At 49.3% G+C, this 18173-nt stretch overlaps 1 long non-coding RNA gene across 1 annotated transcript in view; it reads left to right on the top strand.

Moving 5' to 3' along the window:
* The window catches only part of LOC137541672 (uncharacterized), a 37504-nt gene that overhangs the window by 4021 nt on the left and 15310 nt on the right, over positions 1-18173 (top strand). The window lies entirely within an intron of this gene.

Below are 18173 nucleotides of genomic sequence, written 5' to 3'. Positions count from 1 at the left end.
AGATCAAAAAATGTACCCTCAAACAGCAGAGAGCAATGTTTCAATTGTAAAGAAAAAGCAAAACGAGAGTAGTGAAAATGATCTTACCCTTACGTTTTTGGAACTTCAACAATGTACTCTCCAGTTATTGAGTAATATGTCTGATAGCCAGAAACAAATGGTAGAGAATCAAAAAGGGCGGCTATGTGAACTTAAAAAATTGAACAAGAAAAAAAAAACACAAAAAACATCGCAGACATCACAGCTCCGATTCACAAAGTTAGGGCAAACATTTAGATTTCATATACTGGGGGACAGGAATATGTAACAGGGGAATCGTACATTAAGTGTTTTCTGTAGTTCATTATATAACAATATACTTATTTGTACAAGATACCCCCAAAAAAGTAATAAGTAATATCATCGTACCACACTTAAAGAGACTCTGAAGCGAGAATAAATTTTGATTTACACGCGCGTAGATAGCAGGGGCATGAGTGCCCCTGCTAAACCGCCGATATATCTTGGATGAACGGTGGTCCCTTACCCTCCAAATCCCCTCCGTCCTCTCCAGGGATCTGTTCCTGGTGAGGCAGGGCTACTGGCCGCAGCCCTGCCTCACACACGTCTGTCTGCGCGTATATCCGCCTCTCGTCCACCACTCTTCCTTTAATGAGCGGCATCGGGAGAGGTGGAGATCCGCCGCTGATAGACGACGCTGAGAGGCAGGGCTGCGTCTATTTTCCCTGCCTGTAGGAGCATTGAAATCTACCAGCAAGTTGTTGATTGATTTTGCATGGGAGGAATTGGGGGTAAGGGACCCCCGTTGTTAATCTGGATAGAAGCGGTTTAGCAGTGGCACACATGCCCCTGCTGAATATAAGATAAGAATCAACTTTTTTACTTGCTTCAGTGTCTCTTGAAGGAACAATTAATATTTTTGTTTTTTTATTGTGAAGTACTCATACCCTCTGATGGGGTCAGTACACCAGTGTTTCTGTACTTTGTGGCATAGAGTACCCCCCTTTCCAATTAATTTTCAGACAAGTACACTACGCCTATATGTATGTGTGTATATATGTATATTTGCCAAAAATATATATTTAAAGGAGCATTACTGCAAAAAACTGTAAAATATAATAAATATGTGCAAACATTAACAAATAACAAATACATTTTTTAACCACATCATCACTGAGGGGTTTTACCCCCTGAGCACCAGAGCAATTTTCACCTTTCAGCTTCCATTCATTCGTCTATAACTTTATCATTACTTATCGCAAGGAAATGAACTATATCTTGTTTTTTCCGCCACCAATTAGGCTTTCTTTAGGTGGGACATTATGCCAAGAATTATTTTATTCTAAATGTGTTTTAATGGGAAAATAGGAAAAATGTGGGAAAAAAAATTATTATTTTTCAGTTTTCGGCCATTATAGTTTTTAAATAATGCATGCTACTGTAATTAAAACCCATGAAATGTATTTGCCCTTTTGTCCCGGTTATAAAACCGTTTAAATTATGTCCCTATCACAATGTTTGGCGCCAATATTTTATTTGGAAATAAAGGTGCATTTTTTTCAGTTTTGCGTCCGTCCCTAATTACAAGCCCATAGTTTATAAAGTAACAGTGTTATACCCTCTTGACATAAATATTTAAAAAGTTCAGTCCCTGAGGTAACTATTTATGAATTTTTTTTAATTGTACATTTTTGAATTTTTTTTTAATTACAAAAAAAAAAAAAAAAATGGGGAGTGTGGGAGGTAATGAGTTATTTTTTTGTGTAACCCTCATTTATTTCTATGTGAAAAATGCTTAGGGTGTAGTTTTACTATTTGGCCACAAGATGGCAACAGTAACTTTTTGTGTATTGCGACCTGCGAGCGTCCTTCCGGATGCTCGCAGGAAGTATAAGAAGGCTGTGAGTGTGTTATTTTTCACAATGATCGCGCTGCCCATCGGAGAGCAGCGGGTCATTGCGGGGCTTAGATAAACGAACTGGAATAGATTTTCCCATTCATTGATATCCGGGCGAGCGGGCGGCGGCGTGTTTACTAGCGGCGGGCGGCGTGTTTACGAGCGGGAGCGCGGACAGCGTCGGGAACGCGGAAAGTATGGATTTCTCCATCCCTGGGGGTTAAAGGATGGAAAAAGGGACGGAGAAATCCGCACGGGCGGGGGTAAAGTGGTTAACGAGTACAATGAGCCATACATTTTTTTTCTCCAATGTTGCTGTCAGTTACAGTAAGTTGTATAAATCTAACAGAAGTGACAGGTTTTTGACTAGTCCATGTAACAATCGGTGTAACACAGAGAGGATCTGATCATCGGTGATCTGCAGTATCACCGAAAATACAGATATATACCCGATTATTGATGATCTGCAGTATCACCGATAATCAGATATATCTCTAACCTCTGGACACCTGAGTAATATGAGTGCTTGGTGCAACAGTGATACTTTGAGGAGAGCACCCGTATAGAGGGTGCAAGGCAGAAAGAGATACTGCTCAGAGAACAGGTTCCTTCCAATGGCCTGATGCTCCCCAAGGGGCGGAGCCAGGCTGAGAGTGGGAAGGACCAGAGAGTGAGTGACACCAATGGTGAAGTGTCACTGACAGGTCTGTGAACTATCTCCAAACAGGGAAGATAGTTCTCGAGGTCGGACAGGCCAGGTCGGCAACAGACAGACAGATCAGATACCGAGACAGAGACAGGAGACAGATTCGGAATCTTAAGACAAGCAGGGTTCAGCAACAGAGTATCAGATATAGCGAAGTACCAAATCAGAGATCAAGAGAGTGGTCAGGAAAGCAGAAAGTTATAACAGATAATAACAATGCCTAGTCTTAGGTGTGAGCTCCATGATCATAAACACCCTGGAACTAGTCTGATATATAAAACAGAATGGTAATACAGTTCCCTAGTCCTGGGTGTGAGTTCCTTGATCATCAACACCCTGGAACTAGTCTGAAGTAATAACAGAAAATATCACAGATACTGACAGGGTCTGAGTGCTACCACGTAGTGATCGCAATGCCAGACACCAGAGAAATAACCAGCATCCAGTATATATGCACAAGCACTCTCAGGCGCCTCCCCTAAGTGCTGGACCAATGAAACCTGATAGAATTGTCAGCTGATCGGCTGGATCAGCTGACAGCCTTCTGACTGTCATAAAGGCTCTGCCTCTCAGCGCGCGCGCGCGTCCTTCTGAACCTGTGTGGACTATCAGTCCCAGCCACACCAGACATGTGTTGTAATGTATCTGCTGGTTTGAACGTAGGGCTAGCCGCATCGCTGTCAGAGCATGCGGCCATACTGCTAGTGGTAGGCCCATGCGTGCAAACCGCCGCGTTGGACACGGAATTAGCCACCTTACTCTGAGTACTCGCTGCGGCTTTTCCGCGTTTTCTCACAGTCCACCTCTGTATACGAGATTATCATGGATATATTTTTTTTCCAAAAGCACTTAGTGAATGTCACTTGCTCTCCTCAACTGCAAAGGAAATGTGTAAAAACCAGGGAAGCTGTCCAGCATTATTTTTTAAAAGCCTTTTCGGGAATATCTTTATAAAGAATAAAACCCTTGATGAGAATCCCCTGTGAAGAGATGGAGTAGTCTAAAACCTGTCACTTCTGTCAGATTTCTACTGACCACTGTAAGTGACAGCATTATAGTAGAGATGTAGCGAACGGTTCGCCGGCTAACGGTTCCAGGCGAACATTGGGGGTTCGCGTTCGCCTGTGCCAGGCGAACCTTTGCGGAAGTTCAATTCGCCCCATAATGCACTATGAGGGTCAACTTTGACCCTCTGCATCACAGTCAGCAGGCACATTGTAGCCATTCAGGCTACAGTAAGCCCTGGAGCCCCACCCCCCCTTATATAAGGCAGGGTCCAGCGGCCATTACACTCACTCGTGTGCCTGCTACTAGACAGACTAGGGCGAGCTGCTGCAGACTTGTTCTTCTAGGGACAGATTAGTTAGGTTCTTGGCTGCTTAGTTTGCTCCTGGCTGATTGTTATTGCTTTTATAGCACCCTAGCTCTTTTCAGAGCTCATCCTGTACTTTATTTTTTTACTGTGTGTCAAACTGACACTTTTGTTGCATGCACAGCCTTGCTAATTGATAGTGTGTGTGTGCCACTGCCAGCAGCCCAGCACATTCAGTGACTGACTACCTGTGTGTGTGACAGGGAGCTGCACATTGCACTACCCAGTACTGCATACACCCCAGTACCTGTTGTGTTTACTTAACCCACCTCATCACTGCACATAACTACCTGTTGTGTTGAGTGAACCCAGCTCACTGCATATACCTACTACCTGTTGTGTTTACTTAACCCACCTCATCACTGCACATAACTACCTGTTGTGTTGAGTGAACCCAGCTCACTGCATATACCTACTACCTGTTGTGTTGAGTGAACCCAGCTCACTGCAAATACCTACTACCTGTTATGTGCAGTGATGGGGTGGGTTAAGTAAACACAACAGGTAGTAGGTATTTGCAGTGAGCTGGGTTCACTCAACACAACAGGTAGTAGGTATATGCAGTGAGCTGGGTTCACTCAACACAACAGGTAGTTATGTGCAGTGATGAGGTGGGTTAAGTAAACACAACAGGTAGTAGGTATATGCAGTGAGCTGGGTTCACTCAACACAACAGGTAGTTATGTGCAGTGATGGGGTGGGTTAAGTAAACACAACTACCTGTTGTGTTTAGTGAACCCAGCTCACTGCATATACCTACTACCTGTTGTGTTGAGTAAACCCAGCTCACTGCATATACCTACTACCTGTTGTGTTGAGTGAACCCAGCTCACTGCATATACCTACTACCTGTTGTGTTGAGTGAACCCAGCTCACTGCATCCTACTACCTGTTGTGTTGAGTGAACCCACCTCACTGCATCCTAGTACCTTTACTGTTCAGTGAACCCAGCTCACTGCATCCTACTACCTGTTGTGTTGAGTGAACCCACCTCACTGCATCCTAGTACCTTTACTGTTCAGTGAACCCAGCTCACTGCATCCTACTACCTGTTGTGTTGAGTGAACCCACCTCACTGCATCCAAGTACCTTTACTGTTCAGTGAACCCAGCTCACTGCATCCTACTACCTGTTGTGTTGAGTGAACCCACCTCACTGCATCCTAGTACCTATACTGTTCAGTGAACTCAGCTCACTGCATCCTAGTACCTTTACTGTTCAGTGAACCCAGCTCACTGCATCCTACTACCTGTTGTGTTGAGTGAACCCACCTCACTGCATCCTAGTACCTTTACTATTCAGTGAACTCAGCTCACTGCATCCTAGTACCTTTACTGTTCAGTGAACCCAGCTCACTGCATCCTAGTACCTTTACTGTTCAGTGAACCCAGCTCACTGCATATACCTAGCATCCCCCTGAGATGGACAAAATGGACAAACCTGGTAGAGGAAGAGGTAGAGGCAGACCCAGAGGAACGCCACCAGGCACCGGCAGGTCTGTGCGAGGTGGTGTTGCTGTGATTTCGTGCGGACCTGGCCCAAAATACAGTGCTCTGAAGAAGGCACGTGCCATCACTTCCCAAAATCGTGAGGAGGTGATTGAGTATTTAACACAGAACACCTCATCTCCCGCAGCCACCAGCGCTACAACAAGCACCACATCCGCTGCATTTGACACTTCGCATGAGTTACTTGGTGGTGGTGGTGAAATCACCGATTCACAGCCACTACTGCAACAACAAGAAGAAGGCGCAGGTACACCACCTCCTACGTCTGAGTTAGGTGGCGATAGTATGGACGTAACGTGTGAGGAGGAGGCTGATGAAACACCTGAAGTTGGTGCAGTTGAGGAGGTGTCTGAGGAAAGTGCAGCTGGCCAGGAGGATTATGATGACGATTATACAGATACCACATATGTTCCCGGTAGAGGAGATGACCAGGTGGACATTTCAGAGGAGGAGTCAGAGAGGAGTAGGTGGAGACGACTCCATGATACAAGCAGAGGGAGCTCGTCCTCAGAAACAGCTGGGGGCAGTGTCCGGCACCATGTATCACCAGCTATGGCCAGCCAGCCAACATGCCCTTCAACGTCAGCTGCTGATTGCACCCTAGCGCCATCACCCCAGGGGGGCTCAGCGGTTTGGAAATTTTTTAACGTGTGTCTCAGATTGGAGCAAAGCCATCTGTTGTCTCTGCCAGCAAAAATTGAGCCGTGGAAAGGCCAACTCTCACGTAGGGACAAGTGCCTTACGAAGGCACCTGGAGAGAAGGCACAAACAGCTATGGCAAGAACACCTGAGGAAAAGCAGCACCCCTCAAAAGACAAGCCACCCTCCTTCTCCTCTTCCTCCTTCAGGTGCATCGTCTTCATCCACTTTCTCCCTTGCACCTTCACAGCCACCCTCCTCCATACCGCCTCTTCCCTTGAGCGGTTCCTTCTCCTCTGCCCACAGCAGTACCCAGCTGTCCGTGAAGGAAGTATTTGAGCGGAAGAAGCAAATGTCTGCCAGTCACCCTCTTTCCCGGCGTCTGACAGCTGGCGTGGCGGAACTATTAGCTCGCCAGCTATTACCATACAAGCTGGTGGAGTCGGAGGCTTTCCGTAAGTTTGTGGCCATTGGTACACCGCAGTGGAAGATACCAGGCCGCAATTTTTCACAAAAGGCCATACCCAAACTGTACCGTGCAGTTGAGAGGCAAGTGGTGTCATCTCTGGCACACAGCGTTGGGTCAAGGGTCCACCTGACGACGGATGCCTGGTCTGCCAAGCACGGGCAGGGCCACTACATTACATACACAGCCCATTGGGTCAACCTGGTGACCGATGGCAGCAAGCAGGGAGTCTGTGGCTGCGCAGAGGACCGTCTTGTCACACCTCCACGGCTTGCAGGCAGGCCTCCAGCAACCTCCTCTACACCTGCTATCACCGCTTCGCTGTCGTCATCCTCCTCCTCCTCGGCTGGTGCCGCCATCTCCTCTCCAGCTACACAGCCCCAGTACCCCAGGGCCTATGCTGCATGCCAGGTGCGATGGTGTCATGCAGTGTTAGACATGTCTTGCCTGAAAGCGGAGAGTCACACTGGAGCAGCTCTCCTGGCTGCTCTTAACAAACAGGTGGAGCAATGGCTGACCCCGCACAAGCTCGAGATCGGCAACGTGGTGTGTGACAACGGCAGCAATCTCATTGCTGCCTTGAATTTGGGAAAGCTGACACACATACCCTGCATGGCACATGTGCTTTATCTGGTCGTGCAAAGATTTGTGTACAAGTACCCAGGCTTAGAGGACGTCCTGAAGCAGGCCAGGAAGTTGTGTGGGCATTTCAGGCGCTCTTACAAGGCCATGGCACGCTTTGCGGACATTCAGCGTAGAAACAACTTGCCGGTGAGACGCCTGATTTGCGGTAGCCCGACTCGCTGGAATTTTCACCTTGCTGATGTTCTCTCGCCTGCTAGACCAGGAGAAAGCCGTCACCCAGTACCTATATCATTACAGTACAAGGACACAATCTGGGAGGATGGGGATGTTGTGGCCCAACAACTGGACACTGATGCGAAATGCATGCAGGGTCATGGAGCCATTTGATGAGGTGACCAAACTGGTGAGTCGCGATGAGGGCACTATCAGCGACTTGATCCCCTACGCCTACTTCCTGGAGCGTGCCGTGCGTAGAGTGGTGGATACAGCTGTGGAGGAGCGTGAACAAGAAGAGTTAGGGCAGCAGGAATCGTGGGAGCCATTTACACACGAACCCGATGTTTCCACAACACCGGCGGCAGCACAGAGGGGGGAGGAAGAGGAAGAAGCGGAGTCGTGTGGGGAAGGAGAGGAGTCAGACTCTGATGATGGTGATGATGAGGAAGGGGTTTCTGTGGAGGAGGAAGAGGCGGCGGAAGGAGAACATCCGCGGCAGCCATCACAGGGGGCTTCTGCTGCTCCACGTTCCCGTGGTATTGTTCGTGGCTGGGGGGAGGAAGAGGAGTTGCGTCCCGTCACTGTGGAAGAACAAGAGGAGATGGAGAGTACGTCTGCATCCAGCTTTGTGCAGATGTCCTCTTTCATGTTGTCCAGCCTGTTGAGGGACCCCCGTATCAAAAAACTCAAGACGAATGACCTGTACTGGGTGGCCACGCTACTAGACCCTCGGTACAGGCACAAAGTGGCGGACCTCTTAGCAACTCAACAGAAGGCGGAAAGGATGCAGCACTTGCAGAACAAGCTGTCGATGATGCTTTACAATGCATTTAAGGGTGAGATGGCTGCACAACGCAATCAAGGTACCACTGGCAGTAACCCTCCTCCTCCCAAGTCCACACAGCCAAGAACAGGACGCTCCAGCGATCTCAGGGTGATGTCAGACATGCGGACGTTCTTTAGTCCAACTCCTCGCCATATTCCTTCCGGATCCACCCTCCACCAACGCCTGGACCGGCAGGTAGCCGACTACCTGGCCTTGAGTGTGGATGTAGACTCTGCGAAAAGCAAAGATGAACCCTTGGACTACTGGTTGCGCAGGCTTGACCTGTGGCCAGAGCTAGTGTTGGGCGAACACCTGGATGTTCGGGTTCGCGAACGTTCGCCGAACATGGCCGCGATGTTCGGGTGTTCGCGCCGAACTCCGAACATAATGGAAGTCAATGGGGACCCGAACTTTCGTGCTTTGTAAAGCCTCCTTACATGCTACATACCCCAAATTTACAGGGTATGTGCAACTTGGGAGTGGGTACAAGAGGAAAAAAAATATTTGAAAAAGAGCTTATAGTTTTTGAGAAAATTGATTGTAAAGTTTCAAAGGAAAAACTGTCTTTTAAATGCGGAAAATGTCATGTTTCTTTGCACAGGTAACATGCTTTTTGTCGCCATGCAGTCATAAATGTAATACAGAGAAGAGGTTCCAGGAAAAGGGACCGGTAACGCTAACCCAGCACCAGCAGCAGCACACGTGATGGAACAGGAGGAGGGCGGCGCAGGAGGAGAAGGCCACGCTTTGAGACACAACTACCCAGGCCTTGCATGAGGACAAGAAGCGTGCAGATAGCATGCATTTTGCCGCCATGCAGTCATAAATGTAATAAAGATAAGAGGTTCCATAAACAGGGACTGGAAACGCTAACCCAGCAGCAGCAGCACACGTGATGGAACAGGAGGAGGCGCAGGAGGAGAAGGCCACGCTTTCAGACACAACAACCCAGGCCTTGCATGAGGACAAGAAGCGTGCAGATAGCATGCATTTTGCCGCCATGCAGTCATAAATGTAATAAAGATAAGAGGTTCCATAAAAAGGGACCGGCAACGCTAACCCAGCAGCAGCACACGTGATGGAACAGGAGGAGGCGCAGGAGGAGAAGGCCACGCTTTCAGACAACAACCCAGGCCTTGCATGAGGACAAGAAGCGTGCGGATAGCATGCATTTTGCCGCCATGCAGTCATAAATGTAATAAAGATAAGAGGTTCCATAAACAGGGACCGGAAACACTAACCCAGCAGCAGCAGCACACGTGATGGAACAGGAGCAGGCGCAGGAGGAGAAGGCCACGCTTTTTGAGACACAACAACCCAGGCCTTGCATGAGGACAAAAAGCGTGCGGATATAGCAATGCTTTTTGCCGCCATGCAGTCATAAATGTAATACAGATGAGAGGTTCCGTAACAAGGGACCGGCAACGCTAACCCATCACAGATGTTCATTGTTCATGTTACTTGGTTGGGGTCCTGGAGTGTTGCGTAGTCGTTTCCAATCCAGGATTGATTAATTTTAATTTGAGTCAGACGGTCTGCATTTTCTGTGGAGAGGCGGATACGCCGATCTGTGATGATGCCTCCGGCAGCACTGAAACAGCATTCCGACATAATGCTGGCTGCCGGGCAAGCCAGCACCTCTATTGCGTACATTGCCAGTTCGTGCCAGGTGTCTAGCTTCGATACCCAATAGTTGAAGGGTGCAGATGGATTGTTCAACACAGCTACGCCATCTGACATGTAGTCCTTGACCATCTTCTCCAGGCGATCGGTGTTGGAGGTGGATGTGCACACTTGCTGTTCTGTGGGCTGCTGCATGGGTGTCAGAAAATTTTCCCACTCCAAGGACACTGCCGATACCATTCCCTTTTGTGCACTAGCTGTGGCTTGTGTTTGCTGCCCTCCTGGTCGTCCTGGGTTTGTGGAAGTCAGTCTGTTGGCGTACAACTGGCTAGAGGAGGGAGAGGATGTCAATCTACTCTCTAAAGTCTCCACAAGGGCCTGCTGGTATTCTTCCATTTTGACCTGTCTGACTCTTTCTTCAAGCAGTTTTGGAACATTGTGTTTGTACCTTGGATCCAGAAGGGTATAAACCCAGTAATTGGTGTTGTCCTGAATGCGCACAATGCGTGGGTCGCGTTCAATGCAGTCTAGCATGAATTGAGCCATGTGTGCCGGAGTCCTGCCAGAACCATCATCATCCTCTTGTGGGCGTTGTGATGCATCATAGTCGTCACCTTCTTCCTGGTCTGCTTCTGCTGACCATTCGCGCTGAATTGTGGAAGTCCAACGTGCACCGCTCTGGCCCTCGTCAGTGGTGGCATGAAATTCCTGCTCCAACTCCAGCTGTTCCTCCTCCTCTTCTTCGTCATAGCTGCTGGGGCCAGCGTTTCCTGAGGCAGATGGCCTGATGTTGGTACCATCACGCTGATCGTTTTCTCCTTCTGATTCCCCCTGTTGCATCATGACAGCTGTTTCCTTGATTTTCAACATTGACCTCTTCAGTAAACACAGCAGTGGTATGGTAATGCTGACTGAAGAGTTGTCACTGCTCACAAGCAACGTGGATTGCTCAAAATTTTGGAGGACTTGGCAGAGGTCCAACATGTTGGCCCAATCGGATCCACAGAAGCTTGGCAGCTGTCCGGATGCGCCTCGGTACTGCGCCGTCATGTACTGGACCACTGCACTCTTCTGCTCGCAAAAGCGGGCTAGCATGTGCAGCGTAGAATTCCAGCGCGTAGGGACATCACACAGCAAGCGATGGTGGGGGAGATTGAAGCGCTCCTGCATCTTGGCGAGTGCCCCCGAAGCAGTACTGGAATTTCTACAATGCTTGGCCACTCGTCGCACCTTCAACAGAAGATCGGCCACGCCTGGGTATGTCCTCAGGAACCGCTGAACTACTAGGTTCATCACGTGCACCAGGCAAGGGATGTGTGTCAGCTTAGCCAACCTTAAAGCGCGAATGAGATTACTCCCATTATCACACACAGCCATGCCCGGTTTCAGGTCCAGCGGTGCCAGCCACAAATCCGTCTGTTCCTTTATTCCCCTCCAAATTTCCTCCCCTGCGTGCTGCTTATCCCCAAGGCAGATCAGCTTTAGCAACGCTTGCTGATGCATGCCAACAGCTGTGCTGCACTGCTTCCACGATCCTACTGCTGCTGGGTTAGCGTTTCCGGATGAGGTACAGCTTTGAGATGCGTTGGAGGCAAAGGAGTCAGAGAGGTAGGTTCTGCTGTTGTTATCCAGTGGGAGAGACGGCGGTGCAGCTGTTTGCGGCGTGGGCAACACCCGCGCCGTAGCAGGTGAGAAATTGCTGCCAGGCTCCACAAGGTTCACCCAGTGCGCGGTAAGGGAGATGTATCGACCCTTGCCGAACGAACTCGTCCAGATGTCAGTGGTGAGGTGAACCTTGCAGGCAACGGCATTCTTCAAGCTTCGGGTTATTTTGCTGACCACGTGCTCATGCAACTCAGGCACTGCAGAGCGCGCAAAGTGGTAGTGGCTGGGAACCACGTAACGTGGGATGGCCACTGACATCATGCCCTTGAAGCTGTTTGTCTCCACCACTCGATATGGCAGCATTTCGCAGGCCAGAAGCTTGGCTATGCTGGCTGTTACTGCCACGGCCCGGGGGTCATTTGCTGGCAATTTCCTCTTGCGCTCAAACATCTCCGAGACAGACAACTGAACTGTAGGGCTGCACACTGAAGGGCTATTGGTTGTTGTGTTTGATGAACACTGGGAGACCTCAAGAGCACTACTCCGGAAAATGACAGTGTCAGCGTCGTCTGATGTTTGTGAACCACGCAATGGCTGGGCTACTGCTGTTGCTGAGGCGGGTCTGGTGGTGAGTCTGGTGACCCCAAGGGAGGCAGTGTTGCTGGTACCCTGTCCTGCCGCGTTTGCCCACAGAGTGGGGTGTTTGGATAGCATGCGGCGGCTCATGCTGGTGGTGGAGAGGTTGTTAATACTTTTCCCCCTGCTCAGGCGGGTCTTGCACACCTTGCAAATCTCCATGGTACCATCCTCAGTGCAGTCTTCAAAGAAAGCCCAGACTTTGGAGCACCTGCCTTGCTGGCGATTTCTGTTTGCGCCTCTTTTGCGTCTCAAAGGAACTTCCACGCTTGTGGTGCCTGAAATTTCGCGCCGCCTACCTTGTGGCACAAGGCGAACTCGTGCAGCAGTGGGTTCTTCAACAGATTAATCTGTGCTGCTACGACGGCGATGTTCTCGTTCACATACAAAATCTGGGTCTATGTCCACATTGTCCATACCCTCCTCTTCCATCTCCTCAAACTCGTCATATGTCATTGTGGGGAGCCGCCGCCGTGGAGTAGAGCTCCCCAGAACAACCTCTGCGCAGCTCACTCCAACGTCGTCTTCCAGATCTTGTCGGCCGACCTCCTGCAATTGCAACCCCTCCTGCCCAACTTGCTCTGGGATTTGGGTTTCCGAGTCCTCCTCGGACTCGCCTTGTATTTCAGTGCGCGGTGCATTTCCCACAGTTAATGGTTGTGAATCCGGGCACAACATTTCTGGCTGTTCCTCCATTGACCTTTCAAAGGTGGAAGTTTGTTGGGCTGGGAATAGCTCCTGCGAATACCCCATTGTGTCCTGAGGTAATTCTTCGGCCTGGTTATCTGGCAGTTGTGTGCGTGGTGTCGCTGCCGGTTGTGTCAGCTTTGTGCCCACTGGCTCCTTGTAACTGGCTGAGGACTCGGACCTCGTGCGTGATGTGCTGGTGCTGCTTAACCCACTGCTGGACGCTTGAGAGGTCATCCAAGTAATTATCTGGTCCTGTTCTTTTGGATTAGTGAGGGTTGTTGTCCTGGACAACATGGGCGGTATTGAGTGGGTTTTCTTGGGTGCTCCCCTGTGGCCTGTACGTGAACCGTCAGGGGAAACACCTCTTCCCTTGCCCCTCCCTCTTTCACCGGATTTCTTCCTCATTTCACTTATCCATAAAGTACACGCTGACTGGCAGCAGTACAGTGGCAGTACGGAAATGCTATACAGTGGTGGGTGAGTGGTGTACCACTATTGCCAGCAGCGACACAGAGCACATTGCTATACAGTGGCGGGTGAGCGGTGTACCACTATTGCCAGCAGCGACACAGAGCACAATGCTATACAGTGGCGGGTGAGCGGTGTACTACTGTTCCAAGCAGACACAGAGTGGCAGTAAACACAATGCTATATAGTGCTGGGTGAGCGGTGTACACAGAGTGGCAGTAAACACAATGCTATATAGTGTGGCTGAGCGAGCGGTGTACTACTGTTCCCAGCAGCGAGTCAGAGCACAATGCTATATATAGTGCTGGGTGAGCGGTGTACACAGAGTGGCAATAAACACAATGCTATATAGTGTGGCTGAGCGAGCGGTGTACTACTGTTCCCAGCAGCGAGTCAGAGCACAATGCTATATATAGTGTTGGGTGAGCGGTGTACACAGAGTGGCAGTAAACACAATGCTATATAGTGTGGCTGAGCGAGCGGTGTACTACTGTTCCCAGCAGACACAGAGTGGCAGTAAACACAATGCTATATATAGTGCTGGGTGAGCGGTGTACACAGAGTGGCAGTAAACACAATGCTATATAGTGTGGCTGAGCGAGCGGTGTACTACTGTTCCCAGCAGCGAGTCAGAGCACAATGCTGTACAGTGCTGGGTGAGCGGTGTACCACTATTGCCAGCAGCGACACAGAGCACAATGCTATGCAGTGGCGGGTGAGCGGTGTACTACTGTTCCCAGCAGACACAGAGTGGCAGTAAACACAATGCTATATATAGTGCTGGGTGAGTGGTGTACACAGAGTGGCAATAAACACAATGCTATATAGTGTGGCTGAGCGAGCGGTGTACTACTGTTCCCAGCAGCGAGTCAGAGCACAATGCTATATATAGTGCTGGGTGAGCGGTGTACACAGAGTGGCATTAAACACAATGCTATATAGTGTGTCTGAGCGAGCGGTGTACTACTGTTCCCAGCAGACACAGAGTGGCAGTAAACACAATGCTATATATAGTGCTGGGTGAGCGGTGTACACAGAGTGGCAGTAAACACAATGCTATATAGTGTGGCTGACCGAGCGGCAGGGACGGATCTAGGGGGGGGCAAGCGGGTCTCTTGCCCCAGGCGCAGTTTGTTGAATTCTTAAAAAGGCGGCAAAATTTGGATGGGGAATGGCAGTTTAGGCGCCAAAACCTGACCTTGCCCCAGGCGCAACTTGGAGCAACTTAGTCTAGATCCGTCCCTGCCGAGCGGTGTACTACTGTTCCCAGCAGCGACAGAGCACAATGCTATACAGTGGTTTTGAGCGGTGTACACAGAGTGGCAGTAAACACAATGCTATATAGTGTGTACTACTGTTCCCAGCAGCGACACAATGACTGGGGGGGACCCTGGCTAGTCCGGCTGGAGAGAGAACTACCCTGCCTGCCTACCCAAAGCTAAACCCACAGACAAATGGCGGAGAAATGATGTGGTTCGGGTATTTATTTACCCGAACCACGTGACACGTTCGGCCAATCAGAGCGCGTTCAGGTCCGAACCACGTGACCCATCCGGCCAATCACAGCGCTAGCCGAACGTTCGGGGAACGTTCGGCCATGCGCTCTTAGTTCGGCCATATGGCCGAACAGTTTGGCCGAACACCATTAGGTGTTCGGCCGAACTCGAACATCACCCGAACAGGGTGATGTTCTGCAGAACCCGAACAGTGGCGAACACTGTTCGCCCAACACTAGCCAGAGCTGTCCCAATTTGCCATACAACTTCTCTCTTGCCCTGCCGCAAGCGTCCTGTCAGAAAGGACCTTCAGTGCAGCTGGAGGCATAGTTACTGAGAAGAGAAGTCGCCTAAGTCACGACAGTGTTCAGTACCTGACCTTTATCAAAATGAATGAGGAATGGATCACGGAGGGCTACTGCACGATCGAAGACTAAGTCAGTCCCCACACACAGCACCTCTGCCTGCAGGCCGCTTGACTGCCTTCTCCGCCACTACCAACAGGGTCCAGGACTCTAGGCGGATTCCTGAATTTTTAAGGCCGCTGCTAGCAGCGGCTGCTACACTTTTTTCTGGTGCGTGTACATGTGCCCATCCCCCTTCGTGATCATTACCTTGCCGCGGTGAAGGGGCTTGCGCATCACAATGAAGCAATGACCGCCGGCTATTTGAGTGTCTCGGGTGGGGGTGGCACACAAAAGATAATAAGGTTGTTGCTTCATTGTGGTCAGACCAAATTTGATCAGCTGGACAGTCACTGTTCTGTCATTCAGCTACATCAGCCGGGCAAGCATATGGGCTAAAAAGCCACCATCACCTGCACTCTTGTCATGGTGCGCACTAGTCCAGCACGGCCGTCACTACACAAACGGCTGTTTGCAGTCACTGCATACCTTTCACTGCATCTGTGACTGCACATTATACCTGGCAGTCAGTGCATAACTTGCACTTGAATGGATACACTTTTAAACAATTTAAAAATACAACCATCTATCATTTTCAAAAAATTTAAAAAAAGGGCAAAAAAAAAAAACTTGCCCTCCGTAAAACATTCTTGGCAAATGTTTTCGACTTGGTTTGTCTTCCGCTGGCTCAAGGGTCCATCTGACCACAGATGCCTGGTCTGCAAAGCACGGTCAGGGCAGCTACAGCATGGGTCTCAGCAGGCTCCCACTTCGGGCCGGAATCCAACCTTCATTCCCCGCGGTGACAATGGCAGACTTGCCCTCCATAACGGATTCCCGTTAAAGGATTTAAAGTTAATTCATTTCAATTAGGGCCGCAAAAGGTCCTCCTGAGTCCTGTATTGTTATTTTTGGTCACTACCTCGGGGCGGGCGGGCGTGCATGCCTGCCCGCTGCCCTCCTTGGATGTGTAGTGGTAGCCGTTGCTCAACCTCCACACCGGATTCAAATCCCTCATTCCCCGGCCATTACCCGGGGTCACAATGGCAGACTTGCCCGCCTCCACAGGATTCTCATTGTAGCGGTACTGAACAAGTACACAGCAAGTAGAAAATGTAATTTAAAAACAAAACGTAAGCTTTTTAACAATGCCATGGAAAGTTGAGAAGGAAGTCACACATTACCTGACATCACTGAGTGAGGAAGAGCAATCTCGCCATGTTGCGCAGTAGTCCAGCATGGCCGTCACTACACAAACAGCTGTTTGCCGTGCGTTACACAGTGAGTTTGGTGTGTCAGTGTGAATCAGTACTCTAATTACACTCCCTGATTGATGTATACACATGCAAGATGTTTGAAAGCACGTTAGGCCTGCAATTTAGCATTCAATGTGATTTCTGCCCTTAAAACGCTGCTTTGCGTCACATCCAGATTTTACCCCGGGACTTTTGGCATGTATCCCACTCCGCCATGCCCCCCTCCAGGTGTTAGACCCCTTGAAACATCTTTTCCATCACTTTTGTGGCCAGCATAATTTTTTCTATTTTTCAAAATTCGCCTCCCCATTGAAGTCTATTGCGGTTCGCAAACTTTTCCGCAAACCGAACCTTCCGCGGAAGTTCGCGAACCGAAAATCGGAGGTTCGCGACATCTCTAGCAGCGGGCAGGCAGCAGCAGCAGCGGCGGTGGCGGCAGGATGATACATTACCTCCTTCTCGCTATGGGACTTCCGTTCTCTAAGAGCAGCTTCCTGTTTACACAGGAAGTTGCAAGAAACTCTTAGAGAACGGAAGTCCTCCAGCGAGAAGGAGGTAATGTGTTCATCCTGCCGCCACCGCCGCTGCTGCTGCTGCTGCCACCAAAGTTTGCAGGAGGGGGAGCCCTGAGAGGAGAGCCCGAGGTGAGGGAGGGGGGGGGGGAATTTCCCCCTCCCCATCGATCTGCCACACTCTCCTCTTATGCTGCGACCCCTCCTGCCCCCAAAAGTCACTGAGCGGGGCCCTAGGGGGGCCCTGGGCCCCCCCGCAACGGCAGGGGCCGCATCCCCTATTGGTACGCCAGTGCTTTATGCCAATATCATCACTAACAGATTAGCAGATGTCATGCCAAAACTGATAAAACATGATCAAGTGGGATTTATAAAAGGCAGGAATGCATTTGATGGAACCAGACGCTTTTTTAACATCATCCAGGTGGCGGAAAAAAACAAAAGGCCTTCTCTGCTCCTATCACTGGACGCAGAGAAGGCCTTTGATAGAGTACACTGGGGTTACCTCAAAACAATCCTCAGCAAATTTGGGTTCAAAGGCCTTATATATGATGCTATACTTGCTCTGTACTCCAAGCCGTCAGCTAAAGTATTTACCGAAGGGCTGCTATTAGATACTTTCTACATTATGAATGGAACCCGTCAGGGATGTCCTCTAATATTTGACTTAGTGATGGAGCCCCTGGCGGAGTCCATTCGTTCGCACCCAAACGTCTCAGGCATTCAAATTGGAAATACAGATCATGTTATAGGACTATACGCAGATGATGTAAGAATCACATTATCAAACATCGAAGAATCCCTACAATCTACAATCTATATTACAACAATTTGGAGATATCTCATTTTATAAGGTCAATGACGCCAAGTCGCAAATTTTATGCATAAACATTCCTGCGCAACAGCTTGAAAGACTAAAGAAAAGGTACCCCTACCAATGGACACAAGAATATATCACCTATTTAGGTACCCAATTAAGCCCATCTGCTAAAAGTTGTTTTAAATTGAATTATATACCCCTTACACAAAAGGTATCAGATATATGCTCTGAATACGGAAGGCTTTCTCTCTCATGGGCAGGTAAAATTGCTGCCATCCGAATGATGGTGATCCCATAATTCTATATATTTTTTGGATGGTATTAATCCCCCTACCATCAACATACTTAAACTGCAAAGCATACTAAACAAATTCATTTGGGGGGAGGGAACCAAGATTTTCAAAGAGTATCCTATCTTCAGCTGTAAACAACTGTGGTATGAAGGTCC

Source organism: Hyperolius riggenbachi, chromosome 12 (assembly GCF_040937935.1).
Source record: "Hyperolius riggenbachi isolate aHypRig1 chromosome 12, aHypRig1.pri, whole genome shotgun sequence".
Lineage (NCBI taxonomy): Eukaryota > Metazoa > Chordata > Amphibia > Anura > Hyperoliidae > Hyperolius > Hyperolius riggenbachi.
The sequence above is the reverse complement of the archived record's forward strand: the minus strand, read 5'-3'. Positions and strand labels throughout refer to the sequence as shown.